The sequence below is a fragment of the Mchenga conophoros genome, linkage group LG3 (assembly GCF_057382185.1).
Source record: "Mchenga conophoros isolate Kocher_MC1m ecotype Shallow Benthic linkage group LG3, M_conophoros_male_GT1.1, whole genome shotgun sequence".
Lineage (NCBI taxonomy): Eukaryota > Metazoa > Chordata > Actinopteri > Cichliformes > Cichlidae > Mchenga > Mchenga conophoros.
The window spans coordinates 23,960,726-23,975,016 of NC_140528.1; positions in this window are offsets into that span (position 1 = coordinate 23,960,726).

The window sequence follows — 14,291 nt, forward strand, 5'->3', positions numbered from 1 at the left end:
TTATTCATTGTTGTGTCTGATACTTAGAACTGTGAGGAAGAACACTACACAGTTCATCAGGGTCCCCTCTCTCTGAATCAGGAAAGGTGGTGTCGAGGAGGGAAATTATTTTACGGCTATTGTTAAATAATTGTCATTGCATTAATAATATAATCTGCAGCATGGATATTGCATTCCAAGGTTTAAACAGTGTCTCTTTCAGAAAGACTGAGTTGCAGGCTGACAGGAAGTTGTATGCAGAAAGAAGCAGGAAGTTATTTTGAGCCGCAGGCTAAGACGAGGCTTTAACAAAGTAACAGATAGCTTTAAGAAGGCCTTAAGCAGTTATGACTATTTTATACACAATGCATATCTGTGCTTATTAAAGAGTTGGAGCTCGGTCAATTAATTGGGGGTCGGAAGCTTTGTTCGGCGCGATGTTCGGACAATCTATTGTGCAAGTGACTTGGAGCCATAGAAGGAATCGCAATACATGCTTACAAAACACTTATATCAGGTCATTTTATATTAAGGTTTAAGTAGAGGTTCTTGATTAAAACATTTATTTAGTAGAAGACATACACATAGTCTCAGTGAGCTTCTGGTCTGGTAAAAGGTCAGAAGTGCAACAGGTGAATTGAGAAAGAGCATTTGAGGACGAGACACAGACAGTAGGTGAAGAGGTGACACAAAGAGCATGTGAGGTCAACACACACACACACACACACTTTAAATTAGATTTATTTAGAGGAGAGGTTAGTTATGTTTGGCTGTAACTGCAAAATTGTCTTGGTAAAAGAGGAACCGTTTCTTGGTGTCTCGGCAAGAAAGAGGAACAAGACAAGAACTGAAAGGTAGACAGGAAGGGCTAGTCATGAAAATAGAAGATGATTTTCTAGGTGAAAAGTCATGATGATGTTGATCTGATCTATGTATAAAATGTATCTGTGACGCATGAAGGGGCGTCAGTAAACAAACCCTGATGCTATAAAATATCTGTTCATGCTTTGATTAAGTCGAAGACTACTTCCTGTCTGCGTACAGAGTTGTCTTCCCACGCGTGTATTCATTAAAATCATCGTTTGACTTCACCCGGCCGGATCGGTGTGGTTATTCTTCGATCACCTCTTGTACCCTTCCTCAATACTGAATCTTAACATTTGGGGGCTTCGTCCGGTTATTGAGGAGGGAGAGTTGGAGGTTTGGACGGAGAAATCCGGGGTCTTGGGTGGTCTGACGGGCAGACATGAATTCCAGTGGTCTAAGTGAGTGGGCATAAGCCGGCTTATCCAAAAGGTAAGGCACTACCTGTTGAATTATTTCCAAAGTGTGCCAAATTGGACATGATAAAATTTAAGTCTACTCACTGAAGTTACTGGTGGATGTCTGTTTTGATTTTGATGAAAATCTCATGAGTTGAAGCAGTTAGAGTTCTGCTAAGAAGAAATGAAAGTAGTTAAGAGTCTGATAAGAAAAGTTTAAATACTGGGTTGAAGTCCCAAAGAAATTGAGTTAGAGTCTCAAGTAGTTTGGTAGGGAATTGGTTATTGTGTTGGTTAGAGTCCAAATTTGGTCATAAGAGTGGACCTGAGCGGTCATTTTGTGAGTTGGAGTCTCCATTTGACCACTAGGTTGCACCTGCCTCAGTTATACACTTGTTTCGGGTGTTGATTGTTGTTTCAAAGTATTATAAATTATTCTAGAACGGCAGTTAGAGTCTGCTAGGAAGCGCAGTTCTCGGAGGTAACGCTCCCTCCCGGCCAAGGACGCTTGGCCCTGACCTATCGGCGAATAGGGTTAGTACGGTTGGCAACCGGGGAGAACTTGGGAACCTCCAAAATAGCTAGGAGTTAGAGTCTCCTTACCGTTTGAAACGGTATCTGCGCTTTTTTGGCCAGCAGAAGTGGATTTCGGGCGTGTAACTTTAACCTAAAACTTCAAAAAGTTTGGGTTGGTTGACGCTTTTAAATTGAGTTAGGGATTTTAGAAATGAGGCCAGAAACAGTTAAAGTCTTGATACTGGTTAATTGATCGCAAAAAACGGTTATGTTAAATTTGTCGAAATTCGATAGGTGTTAAAAGGTTTAAAATCTGTGCAGTTGTAAATATAAGACGTCTCTGTATTAAAAAAGATCTCTGTGGGTCGAGTCAGCAATGCACTGACTGCCTGCTGCTATTCTTAGATGAAGAGTGTGTGTGCATGCAAATGAGGCAGCTGATGCAGAGCGCATGAGAGGACTATGCTTTCGGTTTTGTGTGTCATTCAGCTGTATAACTATTGTTTGTAAATGTGGATAAATGTCTGTGATTAAAATGCTGGCTTAGTAAATAATAACATTGTAAATATATGAATGGTGACAGCGTTTCAAAATAGAATATAAGAATTGTTTGTGTTTAAAACCAACGTTTAGGTAAAGAAGATTTAAGGTGGATTTGAAGGCATAAACAAAAATAAAAGGGTTGTTAATGCATGAGCTGACTGGATGCAGAGTAAGTGGAGTGGTCATCCTGAGAGGATTGAATGATGCTCTAACTCTGTGGTCAAGTCGGACATAGGCTTTAAGCAACCATGAGCCACTAATAAGCGTGACAAATTAATGAGTATGTGTAAATTGAACTTGTTAAATAGCTTTGATAGGAGTAACTCAATGAGCACGCAATAAAGTGGACTTTTTAGGGGCAGTTTATCACTGACACCATAAAAAGCAACTTAATTAGTAGTTCAATAACAAATTGTAAAGATAACCTTTGTTATTTGATAAGAGAGAGAAAATTCAGGTTACATATAGTGAATAAATAAGGAAATGTTAATCTCTGCGTCATTCCACACTGAAATTTCAATTGTAGGGGATCATTTGGAGGTGAATTGTGTAGGACACGGGGAGACAGAAGAATCTCCCCATGAGTTTTCAGTGTGCATAGAAATTGAGGAGGCTGAACTGGAAGCCTGCCTGGGTCGTTGTTTTTGTTTATTTGAGGGTCTGCTGGAAGTTTGTGAAAACGACCACCTTGATATGTGGGAGCCTTCTCGGGCAGCGATTTTTTTGTTAAACCTGTGGCAGGCTGTGCAACATGGAGAAAGCTTTGACATAATGTCATAAAGGTGATTTCTTGGTTTTAGACTTATTAGTACGGGACAAGTTGAGGGACCCTTGAGGGTGTGTTGCTGTAAAGTATATAAGGGACGCGCAGCGCCGTTAATGGGTTTAAAATAAATGAAAAAACACTAATCCGAGGAACTATTGGAGAGGTAAGTATACGGAGGTGAGCGCGTTGCGCATAAGGGTTGCTGGTGTCATAAATTAACACTTTGAGGGCGAATAATTTTGATTGAGTGTCAACGCTTGAGAACGCGAGGACAGCGTCTAAAGTGCTGGGTTAAACTTTGTGTGTCACCGAGCAGGGGGAGAGGAGCCAGTGGTTGCGAGAACAGCGAGACGAAGACTGAAACCGAAAGTTAAGCGTGTCTGGGTGACCTAGACCAAGAAGGTGGAGTCGACCAACGCCATTGGAAGAGGTAAGTCTGTGTTTCAGAGAATGGCTAACAGCTCGGGTGCGACACCTAGTGGGAAAAGGGGATGCAAACCTCTGAAGGATCAGCTTGAACAGCTTAAGAAAGCTATTCGTTTGGCTTCCCCTGGAGTATTAAAATCAGCAGAGAAAGAGTGCCAAGCGATGGAGGTTGAGGTAAGTAAACTTATTACATCCCAACAGAAAGGGCTGGGTGTTAAAATACCGCTGAGCTTGGTGTTAAAAACTGAAGGAGAAGTGTACGGACAAATGCATGAGGCCCTACGTGCGTCCATAGAGGCATTAACGGCATTGGAGGTTATAAAGCAGAGAATAATGCAGGGAGGGCCAGAAGAGGAGAATGAAGACCGTGCGACGTCATCAGAAGAAGAAGACGATGAGGAGGACGAAGATGGAGGAGCTGAACCTCAACCAAGTACAAGCCTAATTTTGAGGAAAAGAAGTGTGAAGAGAGACCAAGCACAGAGACGGCCCATATTTAAGAGCTCAAAGGGGAAAGGAAAGTTGAGGAAGAGTAGAAGAGTGAGTTTTGAACAAGGAGCTCCTGACCCTGGTTTAAGTCTGCCTCTAATAGCAGGTCCAGAGAACGAACCAGTTTATCGCGCCTATAAGGTGAGAGATTTGGAAGCATTGGTTAAACAACTTCCACCAATAACCAAGGGAGAACATTGGGAAGGAGAAGAATTAGCGCGGGGCGATTTTCGCGCTTTGGCCGGACGTTGTATGCTGGGTGGTGGGTTAGCAGATGTAGAGCAGATAGCTCAAACAACCAGATATGCAAATGACCTACAATACCATGAGGTGCAGAATGACTTAGCGGATGCAGTCCGGGAGAAGGACCCAACTCCTAACTCTGGAGCCATTCCAAAAATTATTTGGGATCCCAAAAACACACCCAGAGAGTGTTTAGCTAAAGCAAAGGAACAATGGTTGTTAGGAACAGGAATACATCCGGGGAAGGAGGGTGAAAGTAGAGCGTGGTTTCGTTCGGCAGTGCTGGCAGGGCTGCCCAACCAGGTTGCAGTTGACTTGGAAAAGAACCCAGATTTTGCCGTTGCAGACTCGGTGCAGTGGGACAGACATGTGACCCACAGACTTCAGCAGGAACAGGATTTGGCAAACAAACAAAAGAAAGAGTTGGAGGAAGCCCAGGCGTGGCTGGTCAAGTTGCAGCTGGCAGAAGCAAAAAACAAAGCAGGAGACAGAAAGAAAGAGGATAAAGAGAGCGCAAGGAAAATAATGGTGGCAAGGCCTCAGCCCGATCCTGTGCCTGACTGGCCAGATCAGGATCCGGGTCTCTACCCTGATGACCGTTGGCCCGCCAATGCACCAAGGCAGCGTCAACCCGTAGGGAATTGGGGGACCGGTGGACCGCAGAGAGGGCGTGGTGGATCCGTGAGGGGAGGACAAAGGGCTCGGAATCCAGGGAATCCTAACAGTGTGTCTTGGACTGCCTGTTACAGCTGTGGAGCAGAAGGACACTGGTCCCGAGAATGCCCTGAATCGCAGCGAAATTATCAGAGGCGAGGCTATCAACCCCAGGCACGAGGAGGCCCAAGACAAAGAGTTGCTTACAGGGGAGCACATCAGGCTCCAAACCCGAATGCAGCACCAGCCCCCCAGTACCCAGTAGCCGACTGGGGCTGGGAGGGGGAGCAATACTGATGGAGCCCGGAGAAACTGAACAGCGTGGGGACGGCAGAACCTATGCTGTCAATGATGATGATCCAGCATTGACACAGCTGGGAAAACAGACTTTGAAGCACCAATATGTGGTGTCCTGACAGGTGCCTGGAAAATCTCATGGGCAGGGACCTGCTTGTGAAACTGGGATCACCTTCAAAGACTCAATATCTAGTCCAGAACTCTGAACAACCCACTGTCGAAATCTACTGGGGGAGGCTAGTGGAAGAAGGCATTTTGAGACATTATCAGCTATGGAAACCCTGGGTAATGAGCCTGGCCGTCTATTCCCCCCCGCGAGATCCTTTCCACGTTACACTCTTTTATGATAGGGAAGATAATGATATCTATCGGGAACAGTTCCAGTCTGATCTTGAGGGACAGACGTGGAATGTGCAAACACATAACATTTATGTTGGACCAGAAGGTGTGGCCGCGGCTGTGAAATTTACTGATGAACAACTGCCTTGGTACAATGTGGGAGAGGATTCAGCCCCTCACATTACATTGGCGGTCCACGAGGGTCATGGGCCAAGAGATCTGGGACCAATGGTCAAGCGGGCGCTGGACAACGCATGCTGGCAAAGCACCCAAATTCCAAACGTTTGGTATGCACCAAAATGTAAAATATATCGCATAACTTGTTTGTCCAACAATGCAGTGATCTTAGAACATAAAGAAATCTCCAGAATACATGGCAGGGAAAGAATGGATCATCCTGATGCAGTAGCTGAGCTCTCAAAATTGCCTGGTACTTTGTGGTCCGCAGGGCCCACAGATGTAGGTCTAGCTAACTGTTCGCCTGTCCTGTTCCAGCTGAAGTCTGACATACCATTTAACAGACCATAATAGAAGCACAAAACTGAAGACCAAGAGTGGTTCACATGTATTGACCTAGCGAATGCATTCTTTTGTCTCCCACTGCACGAGTCACTCAGAGACATTTTCTCATCTACATACAGAGGCCGCAAATTTAGGTACACACGCCTACCACAAGGCTTTGCACTCTCACCAGGAATTTTTAATCAGGTGTTGAAAGAGGCATTGTCCCCATGTCAACTGCCAGGGGGCTGTAAATTAATACAGTATGTTGATGATCTTCTTATTGCAGCCCCGTCAGCAGCGGCCTGTACGGCAGCATCGCTTGTGGTGTTGAACAGATTGGCGGAGTGTGGCTTCAAAGTGAGCAAAGAAAAACTGCAGTTGGTCCGGCCAGAGGTAACATTCCTGGGCCGGGTGATCGCACACAGATCAGTGGGGTTAATGAACACACACAGAGACCAAATTCTGACACATCCAAAACCAAGAACTGTGAAGGAGTTGCTTTCCTTTCTTGGCTTGACAGGTTACAGTAGGCAGTTCATTCCGAACTATGCGGGTAAAACGGCCCCTTTAAGGGACCTGATCAAGAAAGTTGGTGTTCGAAATCTGAAGGCTGAATTGCCTTGGACGCCGGACACAGAGACAGCGTTCATTTCACTAAAACAGGATTTGTCAAGAGCCACAGATCTGGCCACACCTAACTATGATGAGGCATTTTATCTTGATGTTTCAGAAACAAAGGGAGTTGTGAATGGTGTGTTGTTTCAGAAAAAAGGGGGAGGTAGGGATGTACTTATGTATGACAGCATAAGATTAAATTCAACAGAAGCAAGGCATCCCACATGCACACAACACGCAGCAGGAGTAGCAAAGATAATTCAGAAAACAGCACATATAGTGAGGGAACACCCACTGAAAGTGCTTACTACACACAGTGTAGTGGCCTATGTGAACTCACAGGCATTCACAATGACTCCACTGACGCAACAAAGGTTCAGCAAGATTTTAGAGGCGCCAAATCTGATATTCACACATGAAGGAATAAATATGGCAGACCTAATGGGGTCAGGAGAACCACATGACTGTATTAAGAAAGCCCAGGTTGAAGGAAAAATCGAGGGACAACAGTCGGCCCAGAGAGCTGAAGTGATAGCCCTAACTCGAGCCCTGAGGTTGGCTAAAAACATGAGAGTGAACATCTACACTGACTCAGCATATGCGTTTGGAGCAGCTCATGTGGAACTGGCTCAGTGGAAGAGAGCCGGGTTCAGAACGGCCACTAATGCACCCATCTGTCACAAAAAGGCCCTGGAGGACCCAGACGAGGTAAGTATTATAAAATGCAAAGGCCACTCACAAGCAGACAGTATGGTGGCAAGAGGAAATCAGAAAGCTGAGGAAGCCGCAAAGGAAGCAGCGGGCTACAAAGGACAGAGACAACTGGTGCAGGTAACCCCAGAAGAGGAGGTTAGCACTAACAGCATGGAAGAAGTTAGACAGGCTCAGGAGGAGACATCCCCAGAGGAAAAGGGGGTGTGGGAAAACAAAGGAGCCTGGCAAGATGGCGGTTTGTGGAGGGGGCCAGATGGGCGTCCCGCTTTAACGGCCAAAATGGCGGAACAAAAGGTGAATGAGGCTCACGGGCTTGGTCACGTGGGAGTGAAGCAGATGGAGAGAAATTTGTGCCGATGGTGGCATCCTGATTTGAGAAGGATGATACTGGAAAAGGCCAGAACGTGCCTAATTTGTGGGGCACACAACCCAAAGCCAGCAGTAAAACCTGAAGCTGGTAAGTTTCTCATGCCAGAAAGGCCAGGAGAAGAGGTCGTGATTGATTATACCGACATGATTGATACAGGCCCAGGTGGGGTGAGGTATTTGTTGGTGTGTGTGGATGTTTTGACTGGATGGCCCGAAGCATGGGCGACCAAATGTGAAGATGCGAAAAGTGTGATTAAGTGCTTAATCAATCATTACATTCCAAGGCATGGGTTTCCCAAGAGAATTAGATCAGACAATGGTACTCACTTCAAGAATAAAGATTTGCAAGAGGTAGAGAGGATGAACCTAAATTTGAAAAGCAAGTTGGCTAAAATTTGTGCGCAGACAGGGCTAAATTGGGTCGCAGCCCTGCCCATTGCTTTGATGACCATAAGATGTTTATGATGATGTTAACTTTGTATTTCAGGTGCAGTTATAACTATTTTATACATATTGCATTTTGTGCTTTTAAAGGAGTTGTGGCTCAAATTTGTCTCTGGAGGGTCACGAGCCTTTGGCTAGCGCTATGATTAGCCAATCTACTGTGAGGATAATATGAGTTCATGAAGGATTGCACACGCTTACAGACACAGAGTTAAGAAACACACATGACAGTATTGATTCCAGGCAAAAGGCCCTAAATTCATTTAGCTTTTAACTGAACTTAAAGAAGGACCAAAGAGGAAGGAAAGCATATATTTTGGTTAAGTCTGATACATTAGAATTAGAAGGTATTGTTACATTAAGGGAGCAAAATGAAATAAAAAGGTTATACCAAAACAGGTGATAACATAGGAAATGTGAGGTTTTAAAATGAAGTTAGTGTTAACACATAGGAGTTGTTTCAAGGCAGCATTTAGCTATGATGAAATGTATACAGGAGTAATTGCTTATATGCTTAAACTTAATTGATTAAAGTGGTTGTTTTCTTTTGGAGTAGATTAACTTGCAGCAGCGACAACTTGTGCACAGGATGTTGATGATCAGATAAGGGAAAATAGAGCGAGCAACCGGACGTGTAAGCAGGGCTTAAAGAGTTCTAAAGGGATGAGTAACGTTGAAGAGTATACATAAATACAAGTCAATAAGTTAAGAAGATAATTAGGATCAGGCTTTTGATTAAAGAGTCCCAGATAGGATAAGTTAGGGAGATGCAAGAGAAGGTGTTTTGTTTCCTTTGCAGAAGATCGATCTCGGCGACCACAGGAGGGGCGAGGATCCTGGAGATCTCGAGGTTCGAGACCACCAGAGAAGGGTCTGCGTGAGGACACAATGTATTGTGACCTCTGGTGTTCCAGAGGTCAAAAGGGGGAGTGTCGAGGAGGGAAATTATTTTACGGCTATTGTTAAATAATTGTCATTGCATTAATAATATAATCTGCAGCATGGATATTGCATTCCAAGGTTTAAACAGTGTCTCTTTCAGAAAGACTGAGTTGCAGGCTGACAGGAAGTTGTATGCAGAAAGAAGCAGGAAGTTATTTTGAGCCGCAGGCTAAGACGAGGCTTTAACAAAGTAACAGATAGCTTTAAGAAGGCCTTAAGCAGTTATGACTATTTTATACACAATGCATATCTGTGCTTATTAAAGAGTTGGAGCTCGGTCAATTAATTGGGGGTCGGAAGCTTTGTTCGGCGCGATGTTCGGACAATCTATTGTGCAAGTGACTTGGAGCCATAGAAGGAATCGCAATACATGCTTACAAAACACTTATATCAGGTCATTTTATATTAAGGTTTAAGTAGAGGTTCTTGATTAAAACATTTATTTAGTAGAAGACATACACATAGTCTCAGTGAGCTTCTGGTCTGGTAAAAGGTCAGAAGTGCAACAGGTGAATTGAGAAAGAGCATTTGAGGACGAGACACAGACAGTAGGTGAAGAGGTGACACAAAGAGCATGTGAGGTCAACACACACACACACACACACTTTAAATTAGATTTATTTAGAGGAGAGGTTAGTTATGTTTGGCTGTAACTGCAAAATTGTCTTGGTAAAAGAGGAACCGTTTCTTGGTGTCTCGGCAAGAAAGAGGAACAAGACAAGAACTGAAAGGTAGACAGGAAGGGCTAGTCATGAAAATAGAAGATGATTTTCTAGGTGAAAAGTCATGATGATGTTGATCTGATCTATGTATAAAATGTATCTGTGACGCATGAAGGGGCGTCAGTAAACAAACCCTGATGCTATAAAATATCTGTTCATGCTTTGATTAAGTCGAAGACTACTTCCTGTCTGCGTACAGAGTTGTCTTCCCACGCGTGTATTCATTAAAATCATCGTTTGACTTCACCCGGCCGGATCGGTGTGGTTATTCTTCGATCACCTCTTGTACCCTTCCTCAATACTGAATCTTAACAGTGGGCAGGCCGCGTGTGGGCCGCGGGCCATACGTTGAGTCTCACTGTTTGAAATGTGAACATTGTTCTGCTGCAGTCAATGGACTAAACCAGAGAAGAAGAAAACAGACTTTACCATGAAGATCCTCAGTGTGGATCAGTATAATATCAGCCTGATGTCTGCAGTTTAGTGTCAGCACAACTTTCACATCATATTCATCTCAGCACAACTAAAACATGCTGACTGACCTCAGAGTTTCAAGTCCACATCCTGGACTCTCCAGGAAACCACACAGATGCTTCACTCCTGAATCCTGCAGCTTGTTGTTGGAGCTCAGGTCCAGCTCTCTCAGATGGGAGGGGTTGGACTTCAGTGCTGCTGCCAGATAATCACAGCTGATCTCTGACAAACCACAGCCCCTCAATCTGTATAAAGAATGAAAGATGTAAGTTTATTAGACAAAGTGTGAGCTTGAAATCATTCAGTGTTTCATCATCTGTTCAGAGCTGAAGAAGGTTCAGAATGTAGAAGTTTAGAAAATGGAAACTCCAAACAGCTGACAGAGTTCATACGCCTTTGTCAGGGTCAAATTCAAGCAAGACCATGTGAAAATTAAAACACATCATCCTAGGTGAACTTAAACACCTTTGTTCCCCTTTTGTTAAGACATAGAAAAGTACACCACACAAAAATACTGCAAAAGGAAACGGTCGCCTTATATACATAGTGTATAAACTCAAAATGCACATTTCACTTCAAATTAAGATTAAGGCTTTGAACAGATCACATAGTTCAGTTCAACATATAAGACTTTAAGAATGCACAAGCATCTACTTAAAATCTATTTAATTTATCATCCATGATATTATTTTGTACAATTCCAATGTATTTTGTTCATCTCCCTTAAATAAACAGGCAGTCTTAAAGTATGAAATATTCATATACAAACACATATAAATGTGTGTACTGTCTCAGTGGCTGATAGTACCCCACAGGCCTCAGTGTGAGCTTGAAGACATTTATAATGTTTAAGTAGTTTAATGTGCAGGTGCTGACGATAAACACATTTTGAATGAAAGCCGGGGAACTTTGGTAGCACAGAAACAAGTGGCTATTCTTTGTGACTATATGGATCACTCACAATACCATTATTTCACACAAAGGCACCAAATTAATACTCAAAAAAGCTGCAGCAATACACACAAATATAAACAGTACTTGGTGACAACTTTGCTTTTAGCCTTTAACCCTTCTTGACTACTTTTGATGTGGCCTCTATATTTTACCTTTAAAAACAGTTTATCTTGCCAATCTGTTATTTTCTCATTTTGACCAACTGTATCAGCACAATTTATCTAAATTCAGACAAAATTTAAAATACAAGTAGAAAGTGATATTTTGACTGTAAAAACCACACACATGTTTAACGAATCATCTTCATAACTTGAAATGCAAATAGAGATTGTACATTTTTAAAAATACGCACACGTTTTGCAAACAACAAAGTTATATGGTACTATTTACCAAAAAATGCAGCCAAGGCTCAGACGTTTTTCATATAATCATTTCAAACTATTTACAGAACAATCAGGTGTCAAACAATAGTTTGTGTCACTCTAACACATATGAGAACAGCACAGGGATAAACCTGCAGGTCTGACAGCAGGTGTGTCACTCAGCGTTTACACTGCAATCTGCCTTTGTTGGCTTTAAGGCAGCAACTGTGACGATCACTAGTAGAACTGACACACAAAACAAAACAACAGCTACACACTAAATACACAAGACAACAAACTAACTTGAGACCAAACACGGTAAACGTCACAAATCTCTCACGTATCAAAACTCTCTCTCTCTTTCGCTCACTCGCTCTCTCTTGCCGGTCACTCCTAAAACTTCCCCCTTTTGCTAAACAACCAAATGTCATGTTTCCATATCATTTTTGATTGGTCGACATGGTACATTTTCCCACCTATAGGGCTTTGGAGCGTGATGTCACGGGAGATGGGCCATGCCCCCTTCCGCCATGACAGTAGGCCAGCCAAAGGATACCATTTCAGCTATGGATCGTACGAGTTGTGTTGTCGGTTGCAACGTTAGATCACACGATCGTGAAGGCAAGAAGCTGGATAACGGGCTCTCTTTTCATCGTTTTCCGTCCTGGAGGCAACGTGAGGGATCCCATGTATCCGATATTACTAAACAAAGACGTCAGGCTTGGATTGCAGCGGTGAGACGAGCGGATATCGAGTTCTCTGCAATCCCCAGCTTTTTGTTGGTTTGCTCACGGCATTTTCTTTCCGGTGAGTTCTAAATTAATTCATATCACTCTTGAAAGGCTTTTAGTGTTATTTTCAACGTGCTGAGGTCATAGATAATGAGATAAAACATGCTAATGTGTGATGCTGCAGAACCACATCATGTCGACTGAGTAGCTTATGATTTGGCATTATTGCAGGCAAACCAGCATATGAAATGGATGTAACAAATCCAGACTGGGCACCAACACTGCACATGGGGCATGACGACATACCTGTATCAGACTCGGACCGGCACTCAAGGCGTACGCAACGGAAGCGAAAAAGAGCACCCATCGAGGTAAACAACCCCCCCCCCCCTCTAAAAACATACTAAATTGCTATCACTGTACACTAATCCGCACATAACTTCCAGATGAATCACACACCTGTCATTGGAATATTGGTGTACATTTACCTTATGTCTAATTTTATCTTACAGGCTTTCGTTATGCAGCTGCAGAGTCTGAAGGTGTGCCCCGTGCAGAAGTGATTGATGAAGATCTGACAGAAGACCAACAGCAAAATCACAATGTCATGGAGGCAGTGGACAGCAGTTGTGTTGGACAAGTGGAGGTTGAGGTACCAGCTGCAAATGTGGATATACTGAAGAAATGTAAACCTTTTAAAATGATGACAGATTACAAACTCTCAGCTGTGTCTGTAATCAAACCTCTGTAACTTTGCTTCACTTCAGCAGCATCAGCTCATGTTCACATGTTGATTCATGGTTTGCTTCAGTTTTTGATGGACTGCAGAATATTTTGAAGGTTATCTGCTATAAGACTTCACGCCCCAAGGACCTCAACAGCTACAGGCCGGTGGCTCTGACATCCCACCTGATGAAGACCCTGGAGCGGTTGGTCCTTGCTCAGCTTCGGCGCCTAATAAGCTCATCACTGGACCCACTTCAGTTTGCCTACCAGCCTGGCATTGGAGCGGATGATGCCATCATTCACCTCCTACATCGTTCCCTCGCTCACCTGGAGACCGCTGGAAGCACTGTGAGAATCATGTTCTTTGATTTCTCCAGTGCCTTCAACACTATTCTTCCCTCGGTTCTGAAGGACAAGCTGGAGAACTCTGGAGTGGACCATCACCTCACTACCTGGATTTTGGACTACCTCACCGACCGACCACAGTATGTGAGGACTCAGGGCTGTGTGTCGGACAGGGTCGTCTGCAGTACGGGGGCCCCACAGGGAACGGTTCTGGCTCCGTTCCTCTTCACCATCTACACTGCAGACTTCTCCCACAATTCCACCCAGTGCTTCCTGCAGAAGTTCTCTGATGACTCTGCAATAGTCGGCCTCATCACTGATGGGGACGACAAGGAGTACAGAGGACTGACTCAAGACTTTGTGGACTGGTGCCAGCTGAACTACCTCCAGATCAACGCCAGTAAAACCAAGGAGCTGGTGGTAGACTTCCGCAGGCACAAGCATTCTCCACTGCAACCACTGAACATCCAGGGTATGGACATTGAGGCTGTGGACAGCTACAGGTACCTTGGTGTTCATCTGAACAACAGACTGGACTGGACTCATAACTCAGACGCCCTCTACAGGAAAGGGCAGAGCAGGTTGTACCTGCTGCGGAGACTCAGGTCGTTTGGGGTGGAGGGCCCACTCCTGAAGACCTTCTATGACTCTGTGGTGGCTTCTGCTATCTTTTATGGCGTGGTCTGCTGGGGCGGCAGCATCTCTGCTGGGGACAGGAAGAGACTGAACAGGGTGATCCGAAGGGCCAGCTCTGTTCTAGGATGCCCTCTGGACCCAGTGGAGGTGGTGAGTGACAGGAGAATGGCGGCTAAGCTGTCATCCCTGTTGGACAACGTCTCCCACCCCATGCAGCAGACTGTGACAGCACTGAGCAG